The sequence below is a fragment of the Alosa sapidissima genome, chromosome 1 (assembly GCF_018492685.1).
Source record: "Alosa sapidissima isolate fAloSap1 chromosome 1, fAloSap1.pri, whole genome shotgun sequence".
Classification (NCBI taxonomy): domain Eukaryota; kingdom Metazoa; phylum Chordata; class Actinopteri; order Clupeiformes; family Clupeidae; genus Alosa; species Alosa sapidissima.
This window is the reverse complement of record NC_055957.1, coordinates 55,259,211-55,276,368: the sequence shown is the minus strand read 5'-3', so window position 1 is coordinate 55,276,368 and position 17,158 is coordinate 55,259,211. Positions and strand designations below refer to the sequence as shown.

Genomic DNA, 17,158 nt, shown 5'->3' with positions numbered 1-17,158 from the left:
TGGAGCGGACATCGCGATAGAGCGATGACCGCTTGCACCCCCCTGTGTAAGGAGGATGAGTAACAGGGCAATTGGTGAAATGGAGGAGTAGGGGGAGGAGGGGGGATGATTTCTCTAACGTCGGAGCGTGTGACGTATGGAAAAGGAGGTCGGCTTAAAGCCTGTGTTGCAGGTTAAACAACACTGTTGATTAATGGGTACATAAAGCACTCAATATATGTATATCATTTTAAAAATGTCTCCAAATGGTGTTAAATGCCAGTTTTTGTTGTTTTTAGCATTAGCGGGTTTTTTGTATGCAATTCGGTGATGACGTCACTTTGGGGACTACTTGATCTGCGCTTCATTCATTTCAATGCATTTCAATGGACATCGCGGTTACACTTTCAACATAAAGTTTGTATATTTACACTTCGAATTTCGTCACAGCATTTATATCACAGCTACCCTATGATCTACCAATGGTAATAACGGTGCCTGATATCAATTTAGTATTTTTTCTGAATTTCGGGAGGTCTCGTTTTGGAGGGTATATGTTTTACATGCATTCCTATGGGAAACGGTCGCGGTTACACTTTCAACATAAAGTTTGTATATTTACACTTCGAATTTCGTTACAGCATTTATATGTCAACGACCCTATGGTCTAACAAAGATAACAATGTCTTCCGATTTTAGTTTAATGCAATTTTCTGAATTTGAGAGGCCTCGTTATGAGGCTATAATGCACCTATTCAGTTCAATGTATTATGCTTATAACATTACGACACTTTTTTTGTTACTGTCAGTGAACAGCACCGAATGAAAGTCAACATGTTCTTTATATCTAGTGATAGTGATCATGTCGTTAGTTCAGATAAGTAGGCTACCAGGCAAACTTAGTCAGAAGATCAGAATATGAAGCATCATGATAGCTAGCTGGGCTAACTTTTTAGTCCCACCTGTGAGCCACCCCAGTTACTTAGCTTCTAGCCGCCGCCGATTAGGCTGGTCGTGTCTTCAGCATGAATATTTTCGATAACTACTGCTCGTGATTGATTGCCATTGACATCGTCAGGGTACGGCTTACCAAAGAGGGAGATAATATGGGCAAGTCGCAGTTTTGCAGGTGCTTGTGTGGGCTGTGCCGTCCCGATGGAAACTGTGGTGGAGAGCTACAGTAACTAGGGAAGCGAGTGCATTTTGGCCGCTGGTCGAGGAGCTCCCCTGTGACCAGCATAATGACATGATCTATCTAGCTATCTATCTGTCTATATACATATCTAGGCTATCTATAGCCTATATATTTATCTATAATCTGCGCTATCTACTGCTGAACAATACCTTACTCGTCTCTCTTTACTCCTCTCTCGTTATTCTCAAGGGTCTCAAGGTGGGCTTTGGTCTGTAGTCTCCCCAAGGTGACGTAATGCAATGCATTGTGGGGGAAAGGAGAATCACTTCAAATGCTGTGAAATATTACCTGCTTTTTCGTATTATATTCCGTTTTGTGATACCCAACAACATCAAATACAATGGATAACAGTTTATATGTTTATTATCAAAAAGCAAATTGTGCAAATTCGTTGGAAAATGAACCCTGCAACACGGCCTTTAAATAGGCCTACCCTGCGGCGGCAGTGGGTGAGTTAATTGCTGTCAATCATCCCGAAGGCTCCACCCGAACTTTGTTTATAAAACATCATTTCACTAGTTCGCCCTTCTATATGATTGCTTCAGCTAGACTAGAATGTATGGGAGAAGTGCGTGTTTGGCAAGGTAGCTGTCCGTGGTCCTGGAGTGCCTGGAGCGGACATCGCGATAGAGCGATGACCGCTTGCACCCCAAAAGATCACAGAGAAAGGCCGCTACCAACTACATAAGTGCTTGCTGAGCGAGTCGTAAATCCGCTAGATTGGAGCGGATGTAAGACTGGTAGGCATCCGAGGACCAACGGCCCAGTATTTTAATTTGTTGCTCCGATAAGCCGTTGAGCGCAGCTGTTGTGGCAGCTCCTATCCTGAAGGAGTGTGCGGAGTAGCGATCCGCGGGAAAACCAGATTCGACTAGAATGTTTTTTAAGAGAGTCTGGAATCTGTGGCGAGTGATGGGTAGCCCTTCGTCTGACACGAAGAGCGGGCTAGTAGGCGAAGCTTGAGCTGACCGGTATGAGATGTAGTGAGATAGTTATTGGAAAGGCTGAAGATCTGAGGCGGAGTTAAATGGATATGGAGTGTCCTTTCGGGACTGATCGGTTTTACTCTGTTTGATGGTAAATCGAATGGTGTCTTGGTCTAGCTGCTCTAGATCTGCGATGCACGGGTGGACATCGGGAACGAAGAGAGACGAAGGGCATGTAAACTCGCTACATCTCAGCAGCCCAAAAAGGCCAGTAGAAACATAACGGAGATGGTGGAATCGGAATGCGGTGACATGAACCCTTTGCGAAGGGTAGCGAGGCAGGTGGCGAGAATGCTTGAGGTAATGGGAAGGCGGGAGTCTTGGGGGACTGGATGTTGCCTACGGATACCTTTAATTAACAAGCCTATCCTGGTGTCGGAGAAGGGGCATTCGGAGCCGAGGGGGCGTTTGTAGAAGAAATGAATGCCAGCTAGGTAGACTCTAATGGAAGAGACTTTGATCCCGAGTGAAGTGTGGGCGTAGGTGATAAATGATAATATGGTGACTGCATCGAAACTGGGAAATGGTAGTGAGTGCTTTGCATGGAACTGTTTGAAGCACGACCAAGCAGTCCAGTAGGACTGCATGGTCCTGGGTGCGAGGGCTTGGAGGGCTAGGTCGGCCGTGATGGGCTGAAGATAACTGAGGGGGTGGTTTATAGGAAGATGGTCTCCGAAAAGCTGGGGAGTGGAGTAGGGTACGGGTCCGCCTCTGGAGCCAAGCTTCTGAATCTCTGGAAATTAAGACGAGAAAGAGAGTCAGCAATTTCATTGTGGCAACCGGGGACGTGCGCGGCTCTTATGATGAACTGGTAGCTGGCTGCTATCCAGATTAGACGCCTAATAAGAGGGGAAAGCGCAGGCGATTTTGAGCGCGAGTTATTTATGACGTGCACTACGGCTTCGTTGTCGCTGTGGATTAGCACGCTCTTGGAGGTCCACTCCTTCCCCCAGAGTAGGGCCGCAATGACTACGGGGTAGAGTTCGAACACGGCTGACGATTCGTTTTCCGTTATTAGCGCTCTGAACTCTAGTGGCCAAGGGGATGCAAACCAGCGCCCTTTGAAAAAGCCTCCGAAGCCTATTGAGGGGGCTGCGTCTGTGTACAGCTGGAGGTCTTCTGGATATGATTGGCAGTCGTCGTAGAACATGCACAAACCATTCCATTCGTCTAAAAACATCCTCCAGAGTTTGAGATCGGCCAGGCACTGGGCATCTAGATATACTACGTCTTCGAGAGATGGGGATGCTGAGGCGCAGTTTAGGAGATGCGAGATGAAAGGGCGGCCCTGGGGAATGATTCGCATGGCGAAATTGAGGTGGCCTAGAAGGGAGAGAACTTCTTGTTTGGTGTGAGATGGTGAGGTTATAAACTCGTTCAACAGTAAAGAGATTCTGTCTTTTTTCTCTTTGGGGAGAGATGAAGAGAATTCTTCGGTATCTAAAATGATGCCGAGGAATTCGAGTCTGGATAAGGGACCGCACGTTTTCTCTTCTGAGAGTGGGACTCCCAGTTTGTTGAATACGTCAGTTAGCGTAGAGATGCCTAGGGCCGGTGGGTAGGAATGGGGGATAACTACTAGAAAGTCGTCCAGAAGATGAACGAGAAATGGGAGCTTATAGTTATTTAGGAGAATCCAGCACAGGGCTTCTGATAGCGTATCGAAAATTTTGGGACTGCTGCGGCAGCCGAAGGTGAGGCGAACTGCAAAATAGTATCTCCTATGCCATTTGACTCCAGAATTCGAGATCAATGGGCATGACTTTGAAGGCTGAGGTGATGTCCGCTTTAGCTAGCCAGCAACGTCTACCTGCCTTTTTGATCAGAGCGATAGCGTCATCGACAGAGTGGTAGTGCAGCGAGAACTCTTCTAGTGGAATCAGACTGTTAATGCTGGGAGTGGTACTATTGTGCGGAGCTGAGAGGTCGATGATAAGTCTCTTTTTTCCTGAGTATTTGCGCGTAGCTACGCCTATGGGGTTGATCCTGTAGACTGGGAATGGAGGCATGGTGAACGGACCGATCGTAAAACCAGATTCGACCTCTTTGCTTAGGAGTGAGGTGACTACCTCCGGATCTTTGACGGCAGATTGTAGGTTTTTACAAACGAAAGACTCTGTAGGTCTTGCTAAAACACCTGGATGGAACCCGTGCTTCAACCCTGAAGTCAAATAATCGCAAAATCCCCTATTTGGATTGGACTGAAGTTCTGAATGGAGAGCAGAAACAATGATTGGAGTAGAGAGATACTTTTTAAACTTTTTATATATGTTCTTGAGTGCGGAACAGACTGACTTGGCATGGGCGCCTGCGCAGTAGCTGCAAACGTGGAGGTAACGGCAGGAGGATTGGCGACACTGAGCGAAGTTAAATCTTCGGCAGATTTTCTCGACCTTTCCAGGAACGCTCGTCCTCTTCCCTGGCTTCTCCTGCCGTAGCATCGGGGATGCGGGGAACATAGGAAGAGGATTTAGGGGCTGTGGAGCTGGTGCTGGGGAATTGATGGTCGGGGTTGACTAGTGGACACTCGGCCGCGCCGTGACTGGGGCTATTGCAGAGGGGACAAGATGGCTTAAGTCCTAGGAAAACGCGGTTATGGAGCTCCATATCGAGCGCGCCCCAGTAGGGGTTTTAGTTCCAGAGGCCGACTCTGGCAGCGCATTTTGCTGAAAACAGCCGGTGGTAGCCTACGTATGAAAATGAGCTCCACCGTAGGATACGGCTAGGCCGGCGATGATGGCCAGGTAGTCATTTAGCTTAGTCATTTGCGTCGACTGGAGAACACGAAACAGACGACTTCTGTGTAGTTGGCAAAAGCTATGGTGAACTCGGGAAATGACAGGGTTTTTTGATGCTGGGCCAGAATGTTTTTTTTTTTTTTTTGAGAAAAACCAGTTCGCCGCAAACTAGATCCCGGTTATGAGAGGGAATAGGAAGTGAGGGAAGAATGGTAGAAAGGTCTACGTCTGCACCTGACAAGATGAGGTTCCTGGTGGACGCTGTGACGGGTGGTGGTTCGAATGCTGCAGCGTGAGGAGGCGGTGGCAGGGCCTGTGCTGTGGCTAAAGAATAGTTTTGCTGCCGGAACGGGACGTCGTGGTCCGAAGCACTCGCGGAGTGCTGATGACCCGCTGCTGCGGGCTGGTCTAGCGCGGAGCCGGGGAAGAGATGGGAAGGGAGAAAAGGGGGGAGGGAGGGAGCGGTCGCTGACGCGACCGGAAGGGGAGCAACCTGGGACAGGGTCGCGGGAAGTGGGACGGGGAAGGAAAGAGGGTTAGGGGGGAGTAGCGACGCTGTCGCTATCGGCGCCGACTAAGACCAGGTGCTCGCTAACTCATAAGAGAGATGGGGAGCTAGTGAGGTGACTCTTCGAGCTGACGCTTCGTGAGTTGAGGCGTGCTGTACAGACGTGGCTCCCGGGATGGAAAGGGGAGGGGGAGAGGGGGGAGGGAGGGAGCAGTCGTCGGAACGACTGGAGGTGGGGCAGGCCTGGACCGAGTCCTGGCTAGGGGAGGTGGATGGGGGAGGGAAAGAAGGAGTGGGGGGGGAGTAGCGACGCTGTCGCTACCGGGGCCGTCTGGAAAAGTGGGGCTGGACCCGGAAATACGGCGGAGATGCGGCGGGAATGGGCCTGAGCCGCTGACGTGGCAGTGGCTGTGGCTGAAGCAGCGGAATGATACGCTCTGAAGCGTGTGGTGCCGGAAAGTGCTGTCGGCGTGCCCGGTTCGCGAGGTGGCTGGTGGTGTGTGCTTCGTCCGGCTGAATGGCCGGCGGAAGGAACCGCGTCGGGATGCCAGAAGGAGCAGCTTGCTTCCTGGTCTGGGGAGGAAAACAAAGTGAGGGAGCGGGAGGGCGAAAAGACCGGGTTATCCGACTGCGTTAGAAGGCGGAGGAGATGGAACTTCCTATCCGACATGCGGCATCGCGATGCCGCGGGAATGGAGAGTGCTGCGGATGCGAGCCACTGTCCAGTGGGTAGGGTCAACGCCTTGCTGGCGCTGGGTGGATTTCCAGTTCCATGAGAGCTGTCTTGTCAATGCGAACGATACGCAGACTGAATGATTTCTCTAACGTCGGAGCGTGTGACTTATGGAAAAGGAGGTCGGCTTAAATAGGCCTACCCTGCGGCGGCAGTGGGTGAGTTAATTGCTGTCAATCATCCCGAAGGCTCCACCCGAACTTTGTTTATAAAACATCATTTACGGAAAAATTTTGTTTCGTCCCCGGGGGCCAGTCCACATAACTACCTGAACCGTGGCACTGAGGATGAAGAATCTTTTATGGTATGTTGGTCTCAAGTGCCCACATCAACCTGGCTCATAATCACTCATTTGTGATTTGCACCCCCACCCCCCGGTAAAAAATGAAAATGCTATATTATTCTGCTTTAATCGCCCCTATCTTCAGTTAAGATGTTCAGAACTGCACCAAATTTTATAGATTGACCTGGCATTCTCTGGGGGTATGCCAAGTTTCGTAGAATTTCATCCATGGGGGGGGTCTAAAAAAAATTAGGTTATGTGTAACTCATTGGCCTGTAGATGGCGGTGCACACATACACATGCGCACACACACACAGGCACCCACATACTATCGGTATTAGAACGGCCGATACATAATTACTAATTCAGTAGGATTAAAAGAAAGCCAAAATAAATATTCATCATCATCATCATCATGGCTGCATTTCCAGTATTGGCGATAAGTAGTCGTTTGTCCACTAGATGGCGCGTCGTTGCAGTGAGACGTAATTTTGTTGGAAGTTAAAAGTGGGTTGGAAAAACAATGGACGCTTCATACAAGGAGTGTAGTTTACCGCAGAGAACGTCTAATAAGGATAGCATGATGTTCACATGAAATGTAATTCCCATTTTTCTTGAAGCCGAAATAAATCTGAGGATGTTTATCGGACATGCTTGGTTTTTACTGCAGGTACGTTAATCTTATAATATCAATAAGGACCTAGGTAATGTTACCGTTAGCTTTGGTTGAGTGATGGAGGCCAATTTGATTGATTGCATTTGTAGAAAACTACACGAACAATAATGGGCAACAGCTCTTCAACTTTGGCCCGTTAAAATGTGTATGAACAGTCTAGCGACGCATTTCATCATGTCAGTTATTTGCACCACTGGTTAGATGTAAAACAGCATTTCGTTTCAGACTACTGTTACTAAATTTGTGCATTGAGAATAAAGTATTACATGAACTAAAGATGACTAAAATCTTGTGTAGAAGAAGAAACATTCACAAAAAATCCATCCATCCAAAAATGACCTTTGTTTTTAATAGCTGTTGAAAACGGCATGGAACTGACAGATGTTTTTGTTTATAAATAAATAAATAATTAAAGAACATTATGCTGATACCTTTTGCTTTTCCCAAATACAATGTAGCCTACATGTGTAAGTGACCTTTCATCAATCCAGTTGCAATGGATGAACTGTGAACTGCCCTACTTGTGATTGTTTAGAGATTTTAAAGGTTTTATAACAATGCTACATCTTCTTTGGCTATTCTACAATCTATTCACCTTTTCAGCACCAGTAGGCTACTTTCTGTGCAGCCGCACACGCACACTCAGGCATGCCAAACAAGCATACACAAAAGTTTCAAGAGTGGGGGATGGAGTAAAATATGGAGACAAATTGAAGTGTGATTTATTTTCGCGGAACGGATGTACAGGACTGAGCGGCGTTTTTTTTTTTTTTTTTTTTTTTTTTTTTTTTTACCGCTATGCGGTACATCTAGTTTTTACCTGCGTTAGCCAAATAAAGGACGGGACTGCACCTTTCACAAACCGTAAAATTAAGTTTATTAGTTCTACAGTTGACAGTTCACTATAAGTCCACACAAACTATTCTGGTTTCCTTGCACTAGCCAGTCGTAGCCTACTCTGTCTGTTGTATGGCCTACACAGCGCGCAAGCTTTGGTCAATTTCTGTAACAAACAGTGCCACCTATAGGCCTGGGATATGAAGTAACGTGTTGAGATGGATCCGTTTGGACGCAAATATTCTTGATACGTTTCCAGGGAAGACGGAGGTCTGTCTGTCTCTCTCTGGGATTTCATTTACTTTTGGACTCTTTGATTATATTGATCAATGTTGGGACTGATAAGCACTGAAATCTGGGGGGTATTTGATGGCTCACTATTACATTTCATGTAGTTGAAAGAGTCGGGATTTTCACCCGCTGTTTATTGCGATACAAGGCAGCCGCTTTCATTCATTCAAAACGTGTGCTGTGCTATGGAAACCTTAATGCGTAGCCTAAATTGAGTTTGAATTGCATGATTTACTTTAACTCATTGAATGCCAAGCTGTTTTCGGAAGTTTTGTCCTAGAGTGCCAGCAATCTAGACCATTGTTGATGATTTTTGTACAGCCATTCTGTATTATAGCTGAACACATACAATGGCTCGTTTAAAAGGTGAGACTTTATGCTCTCAGTAGGTGCAAACCGTGTATTTCTACACGCTTCTGTTCCTGAGAAATCCCAAGCTAAACAAGCTATGACGTTCACTTTCTTTAGTGTGTCTTACACTTCTAAAAGTATATATCCTGACTGGCTACTGGCTACTCACAGAGTTCACTAGCATCGACCAACTGTCTTGCCCTCTTCCCCTCAAACACAACAAGACCAGTATGCTAACATTATATGATAATGACCTCTGTAGGCTACAACACCGATTACTGAAAATGATAATGCTATAACTTATGAACTGATTTCTAGATTTGATACATAAATTATAAGGGCACTTACGTAAAATCCATGTGAAGGAAGGAAACGGACGACAACAAAAACGTCCTTGGAGTTAAACATCCGTCTGAGGTAAGAGCAGAGATATTCGCGTGTCCTGTTATCCTCCTGACAATTGTAACACGTTGTCAGCGCGACTTCATTTGCGCAATCAGGTGCATGCATGCAACACATGTGATCACATGATGAAAGCATGTGTGTGTGGTACTTTGCAATGTTAATGTGAAATAAAACAAATCAGGCCATGCTAACACAACATAGATTATAGGCCACCTAATAATGACTATAGAATGTCCGTGTAGAACGCTAGTGACGCAGCCCAAAAAAACTCACCCAGTGGAGTACGTTGGTTTAAATAAAACCTACGTTCTTAAGGGTTAAACTTGTTTTATTATGGTGCACAATCGACTGATGTTTTGACGCACTGCGTCTTCCTCAGAGTCCACTAGGCCTACTGTCGGCATCGAACAACATGCTGTTTCACATTTTTAGTGGCGCTCGAACTTGATACAGTCCCCAGAAGTGCTTAGTTGGAAAAGTTTAAGTCAGTGGCAGAATGCGCACAAGAGTTGCACGCTTTTGTTTTACTTACGCACTTGGGAGAATTTGCGCCTTAGAGCGGAGCAAATAATGGCAGTTATTTGGTGGAAATGGGCAAGTTCGTTGTCAGCCCTGATTTATATTATTTGGTAGGCCTAGCCGTCTAGGCCTATACAGAACATTCAGTTTGTAGCCTTAGAAAGTCACAAATGTTTAGTTGAAGTAAACCTATATGACGGGATTACGGTTTTCAATAAGACCTTAATTACCAGCTGAGTTTGCCAAATATTGGCTAGGCCAACAAAAATGGAACTGGCTTTGTTATACTGTAACTTAGAATTTTATCTTAACGAAACACAAAAGACTGAGTAGATCACATTACACTGAGGTAGTTTAAAGTAAGTTGCCATATGCCCTTTGGTGCGTAATAGGCTACTGGAAAATCCCGACACATGAAACGATGCAAAAACTTCTTAACAAACATTTTTCCTTCAGGGCTCAATGTTCCATCAGTCAGCGTCCACAAAGTTAATCAAGCCATTCAAACGTAACTTTAGTACCAAATGAAAACAAGATCTTCCTCTAAAAACTTAGGCTGTGTGAGTGAGAAACCGATGGTGCTGAATGCAGGAAAAGTTGAGGACCGAAGATTTAAAAATAATTTCACTGTCCTTTCTGTAGAAGCTTAGGCTTACAGAAAGATTAATAAACACGTTTCTTATTCAATAGCACTATTGTTTTATTTCTTCATTCAGAGCTCATGACAGCCAGTCAGCCTTTGCATAAAGAAATGGTCTATAGCCTGAATGTGAACACTTTCATAACTTTTATGATTACCATGACTTATGAGTAGCCTAAAATACTCATTGATATGCTGTTCTTATCAATGAAGATATCGGATTTGGTTGATTATTACATAATGCACCATATTACATTTTCATCCGCAACACCCGCATTTTGTAATAACTGCAATATGTAATAACTTATTACATATTGTGGCAAAATGTATTACATAATGAGTTGAGGCAGTTTATTACATAATGCAGCAGATTATTACAAAATGCGGCAGTTATTACATGGTGTGAAAATACATTATGTAATAACTGTGCCGTGCCCTAAATAAAGCCCTGTGCTTTGCACAGCCAAAGTAAATAATATAACTTCTTTAACTGCCGATTTACGGCATTTAAAGATTGTAATAAACGTCCAATTCATGGCACATTTTTATTATTATTTTATTTTTATTATTATATGTTCTGCAGAGAAGGGAGACTGGCGTTGGTCACGGTTTGGAATGAAAGGGAGAAAACAGTAGGCCTAGAGCCATACAAACGAATGGCGGAGGCTAGGCTAGTAAATCAGGCCAATTCATAGTCAACGCCATATTAAATACTGGGACTTGGATCCAGCACCAGTCGGCTCTGACCATGCGCCAAGTTCCAAAGCTGTAAATGACGCATAGACCAACGTCAATTTTTATTGGGTATTCTGTAAAAAGAGTCATCCTCCAGTTCAGAGGGTCGCGATAATACACATACCTTGCTTGCCACGTAACAAGCAAAAGTTGCTCGGGAACACTTGTGGAGTCAGAGTGGAGTCCCGCACTAAGTAACGTTTGTCTGTAGCCGCCGGATAGGTACCCGCCCACCAACATGTACACGCATGAGCGCTAGGCCCAGTAAACAAAATAATGTCCTGGTGACGTCCCCTAAAGGTCCCCTGGCAAACGTCACCTCCTCAACATTGTGTAGGGTTTGGGAGGTCTAAAAGACGTCCACGAGACTGAGAGGACGTCCTGTAATGGTCACCGCGACGTTATGCGCGTGACGTTTATATTTCCGCGATGGTTAAAAAAAAAAAAAAAAAAAAAACATGAAGCGCTATTTGGTATGGTATTACATCCTGTAAGTCTCAGCGTTGCTAGGAGAGAGGTAGACGGAACATGAACACACATTAATGACTTGATCTACAACTACACAATCAACTTCACTCACCTCATATTTTCACGCATGTAGGCTATGAAATCACGTCCTCCAAATGCATTACACTAATGATGAGTAGACATGGACATTTATACCGGGCTAGGATGTGCTGCTTTCACATCTACGGTGTCATTTTCTTAATAAACTAATACAAAGTTTTAATGGGCATATCCCGTAGCATATTGTTCAAAACATCATCAGAGTAGGCCTAGGCTAGCCTAAGATAAATTGTTCAAACCATATTGTTTCAAAATATTAAAAACTAACTAGAAAAGCATTTCCTGAAGGAAATACAGTGCATGAAAATGCAAAAAATATGATTTAAAATATCATACAGAGTAAAAACAAATAATGGAGATATAGTTACAATAGTGTTGCTAGGGTACATATGTTGGTTATTATGCCAAATTAAGTGGTTGCTATGCTGGTTGCTTCGGTAATCCTGTTGGTTGCTATGGTGGTTGCTAGGTTGAAGTTGTGGTGGTTGCTAGGCTGTTGCTAGGGTATTTGACATGGTTGCTAGGCTATTTGACATGGTTGTTAGGCTGTTGCTAGGATATTTGACATGGTTGCTAGGCTGTTGCTAGGGTAGTTATGGTGGTTGTTATGCTGTTGCTAGGGTACTTGTGGTGGTTGCTATGCTGGTTGCTAGGTTAAACTCATTGGTTGCTAGGTTGTAACTGTGGAAGTGGTTGCTAGGCTGTTGCTATGGTACCTGAGGTGTTTGCTAGGCTGTTGCTAGGTTAGTTGTGGTGGTTGCCATGCTGGTTGCTTCGGTAATCCTGTTGGTTGCTATAGTGGTTGCTAGGTTGTATCTGTGGAAGTGGTTGCTAGACTGTTGCTAGGGTATTTGACATGGTTGCTATGCTGTTGCTAGGTTACTTTAGGTGGTTGCTAGGCTGTTGCTAGGTCAGTTGTGGTGGTTGCTATGCTGGTTGCTAGGTTAAACTCATTGGTTGCTATGTTGGTTGCTAGGTTGTAACTGTATAAGTGATTGCTAGGCTGTTGCTAGGGTATTTGACGTGGTTGCTAGTCGGTCGCTAGGGTACTTGAGGTGGTTTCTAGGCTGTTGCTAGGTTAGTTGTGGTGGTTGCTATGCTGGTTGCTAGGTTAAACTCATTGGTTGCTAGGTAGATGAGGTTTAATAGTTGGAATGACTAAACCGTTAAATAGGTGGATAGTTTAAATCAGTGTTTTTCCACCACTGTGCCGGGGCACACTAGTGTGCCGTGAGAGATAATCAGGTGTGCCGCAGTAAATTACCCAAATGTCACTCACTGGTCCAGAAAAGCAACTGTTGCATCAAAGAATTTATAACCACATGCTTTCATTGATTGTATGATTGCAGTATTTGTGGTATGCAGGCATTGTAAAACTGGGCCCCCATATCCAGTATTCACAGAATCGTCACATATCCAGTTCATAACAACAATTAAATTATAGATATAGTCACCTACAAATGAAACAGAGGGCGCTTGTTTTATTGAGCAGGTCTTGCATAGAAGCCATAATAAGGCCGTATCTGTGTGTTATTTTAAATTTTAGGCTATGGTATGTTCATTTTTTTTTTCACACAGGATGTTAGTGTGCCGTGGGACATTTTAAGTGTCAAAAGTGAAAAGGTTGAAAAACACTGGTTTAAATGGTTAAATTATTTGCGAGGTAGGTGAGGTTTAATGTAGTTGGAATGCCTGAACAGTTAAATAGGTGGATAGTTTAAATGGTTAAATTTATTTTCTAGGTAGATGAGGTTTAATATAGTTGGAATGACTGAACAGTTAAAATAGGTGGATAGTTTAAAAGGTTAAATTATTTGCGAGGTAGGCCTAGATGAGGTTTAATGTAGTTGGAATGACTGAACAGTTAAATAGGTGGATAGTTTAAATAGTTAAATTATGTTGTGGACAGAGGAAACAGTTGAACAAGATGTGTAGTCTTATTAGAGAATAAGAGAATGAGACTGTATGCTTAAAGCCTGAGAAACTGACAGTTGATGCAGGTGGCCGGAACACCTGGCCTAGGATTCTAATTGCTTAAGTGCTCTATTATGATATCAGCCCATGTTAAGTCTATGGGGAAATTTTGAATAGTTTTTAATTAATAGTTTAAAAAGTATAAAAGTTACAAAGATGAAAAATACAAAGCCCACATGTCCTTAGTAAGACCTACGTAACATAGTTTGAATGAAGTTTCTACGTTAAACGGTTGAAGCTGCATTAACTGCGTTAGAAGAAGAAACATAAGAACTAGAAATGCAATTCCAAGGAATTACCAGTGCATGAAAATGCTAAAGTTGTGATGTAAAATATCATGTATAGTTAAAACAGATGATACAGAGATGGTTACTACGGTGATGCTAGGATAGACATGGTGGTTGCATAGCTTAATAAAAGTGTAAAAGTAGACCGTTTAAAAGTTGAATGTAAAAAGTTCAGTAGTTTAATGGGTTACATTGTTTAACAGTGGATTATTGTAGTGAGGACTTTTATTTTGAAACAGTTTTGGGCAGAGGAAACGGTTGAATATGTATATGATGTGTAGTCTTAATTGACCCAGATTGTATGCTTAAAGCCTGAGGCTGCAGGTGGCCTGAACACCTGCCATAGGATTCTAATTGCTTAATGGCCGTATTATGATGTTATAATCGGCAATGTTAAGTCTATGGGGATTTTTAAAAAGGTTTTCTTTAATAGTTTAAAAAGTCTAAAAGTTTCAAAGTTGAAAAGACATAGCAACCCAATCTGTTTGAAGACCTACGTTACAAAGTCTGAATGAAGTTTCTAAGTTAAACTGTTCAAGAGATTGCGTATGGAAAACGTGGTAAGCGGAATAATAATAAGAAGCCTAGGAAGAACAGTACAGTGCATTTTCATGGACTGTAATAATAGCCAAAAATATGCAATGCATGCTGGGAAGCAAAACTCAACATGAAATAAAGTAGCCTAGCCTACATGAAACATAACTAGAATGCATTGACGTTATATCCACTCGTTTTCTTGGACCTGTGATCAAACAGTGACAGCCTATAAATGTAAGCCTATCTTCCTGGAACATTGCAGATAAAGAAAAATGTATCGTTTTCTCTAGGCTATGAATGCTCTTTGTAGCCAACTTTAAGATGAAATAAATAGATTCCAGATGTTTCTATTCTATATCATTGTTTTATTAGCCTAATAAACAGTAAGGCTCTGGTGAGGCAGAGAGCTTCGAAGCTCCTCGTCAGAAATCTCATCGGATATGTGCACTCTGCTGTTTCCACAAGGAGCTGCTGTAACATCGGGGACAGCTATGCGTGACATTTTTAAACGCGAGCATGCGTCAAATAAATTACAATGACATTTAAACAAGTCATGAAGAAGCAGTATCCTTAATTCTTCTGCAATGTAGAGCTAGATCGTTTTGCTTTACAAATTAAGTAGTCACTTCTGTTGCTAGACAACCCTAAACAAATGCTACGTGGTCTGTTTTTAACATTTCTCTAATTTTAATGCATCGTATTCATCCCCAAAAGTTGTTTCAGTCCCAATTTGGCCGTGTGTGTGTTTCTGAAAATAAAACGGATAAGTACGTAACTACGTTATAAACCACTGCCTATTTAGAGCATGTTACATGCATCACGTAATGAGTTATCTGAAGAAATGCGCATTGTAGGCATCTGCATGCTGAATTATGTAGCACATATTTTGAGTTTAACGTTAACAACCCTTTTCACAGTTTATGAAGTTGTGCGTCTATGAGCAAAGTAGACATATGGTTCTACTTTGCTCATAGACGCACAACTTCATAAACTGTATGATATGTTGCCTTAGACTATAATGCAGCTACTGCTAGAGACTAGATAGATAGGCCTACTTTAGTCATCCCCAGACGTGTAACATTAAGTCGTGCATGGATGTGATGTCTCCGTCCTGTAGGCGGTAGCCAGAGCGCTCTCAACTCCGCTGCCATGTGTAAATAAACAAACGTCCCCCCCATGTCCCCGGTATAACGTTATTGTCGGGTCCTCAGGAGGTATTTGAAATGACCAAATGCAAATGTCATCCATGGGACCTGACGGTGACGTCCCCAGAAAGTCCTGCACCGGACGTCACGCAATAACCAAACGATAACTTGCTCCGGACGTCAGTTAGGTCACCGGAACGTCTGCTAGAGAACATGACGTTCGGGACGAATCTGGGACGTCGTGAATGTCGGCATAAGGTCCGGGGGACGTCCCGTGTTTGTCGGGGGTACAGTGTGGTGCGTGCTTCCTTAATTAGTCGTTCGTTTGTTGGTTGATAAATAAGGCATGGTTGCGTTTTTTGTTTTGTGACCATCAGATACACTCATAGACAGTAGCCTAATCTGCATCAATGCACAGATCTCTTCAATTTAATTTAAAAATCAATCTGGAGGGAAGCCTAGACAAACATTCAGCACGAGAAAAGCATGTGTGGAGAGTGAGAGATGTGCATTTGCGTTGTCATTTCGAAACAGTCAGACGTGCACATAGACATAGACCGTAGTCCTTAAGCCTAATGAATGGATATCATTGTAACTTAAATGTGAAGATCTCTTGTATTTCGTTTAGTTTTTCGTTTCATGTAACCAAATCAGAACTGCTTCCATCCAACCTAGCTCATTGTTGAACAACACTAGCCTATGGTACCCATAGATAGAAATGCTACCGCCGCTTTTGAACTGAAAGTTCACTTCTCGTCTACACCTAGACGTCACATCCTCATCTGAATAAATTGTTCAGGATTGGTTGGTGAGTGTGTGATGTGCATTGTGTGTGTTCACGTTGTTCCTGAGAGGGAGGGGGAGAGGTTAAAAGAGATGCCGAAATGGCAAATAAAATGTTGTGTTGCTGCTTAAAGTATGACTGTGAAATACTCTATATTTGCGATGCAACACTTTTTAATGTACAGCAAACTGTGATATATCGAGTATATTCGGCATATCGCCCAGCCCTAGTATACAAAGGCAAGGAAGTTAATACTATATAATACTGAGTTATACTTTTATTTCATATAAAGTCCAAATTTGGTACAGGGACCTGGTACCTGATTGTAAGGACACACTAGGAAATTTGCATCATTGGCCTCTAAGTGAGCTTATATTTCAGCAACGCTTTGATGTCCAAAGTCCGAACTTGGTACTGGGACTTGATACTTGATTGTGAGAATACACATGGAAATTGGCATAATTTGGCCTCTAGGGGCGCTGTAATAAAGTAAATTCTTCATCCAGTTGCCATGAAAGTTGCTGTGAGTGCTAGCTCATGGCATGGTAATGCCATTCCTGCTAGTGTACTGTTAGGCCCCCACATTGCTGCTTGCGGCTATATTTTCACTAGTTATTGAATTGAGGCTCAAATGAAAGGGAAGCATCCATTGTAGTGCTAACATACTTGTGGTTGTACCGTGTCAAATCAGTTAAGGTTGTCACTGCTGTCTCGGATTTTGTTCAAGCTTTGTCTATATCATGAATGGGTCCCAATCCAAGGCCTGTAAAATATTTCTGTTCAAATCATTCAAATTTATCATTTCAGATTTAGCCCAGGAAAGCCATGTTTGAATAATACTTTTCAAGATATTAATGCCCAAAGTCAGCTCAAACTTTGTCCGAAGCCGGTAATTTTACTGGAAGTGCGTCATGGTGGAGCAGTGGTAACATCAGTGCCTGGTAATCGATCGACCTGGGTTGATGTCCATGTTGCTTTGGATAAAAGC

General features: G+C 43.4%; 1 protein-coding gene across 1 annotated transcript in view; it reads left to right on the top strand.

Moving 5' to 3' along the window:
* Positions 1-17,158, top strand: part of wls (Wnt ligand secretion mediator) — a 128,679-nt gene that overhangs the window by 7,812 nt on the left and 103,709 nt on the right. The gene's annotated exons all lie outside the window — the stretch shown is intronic.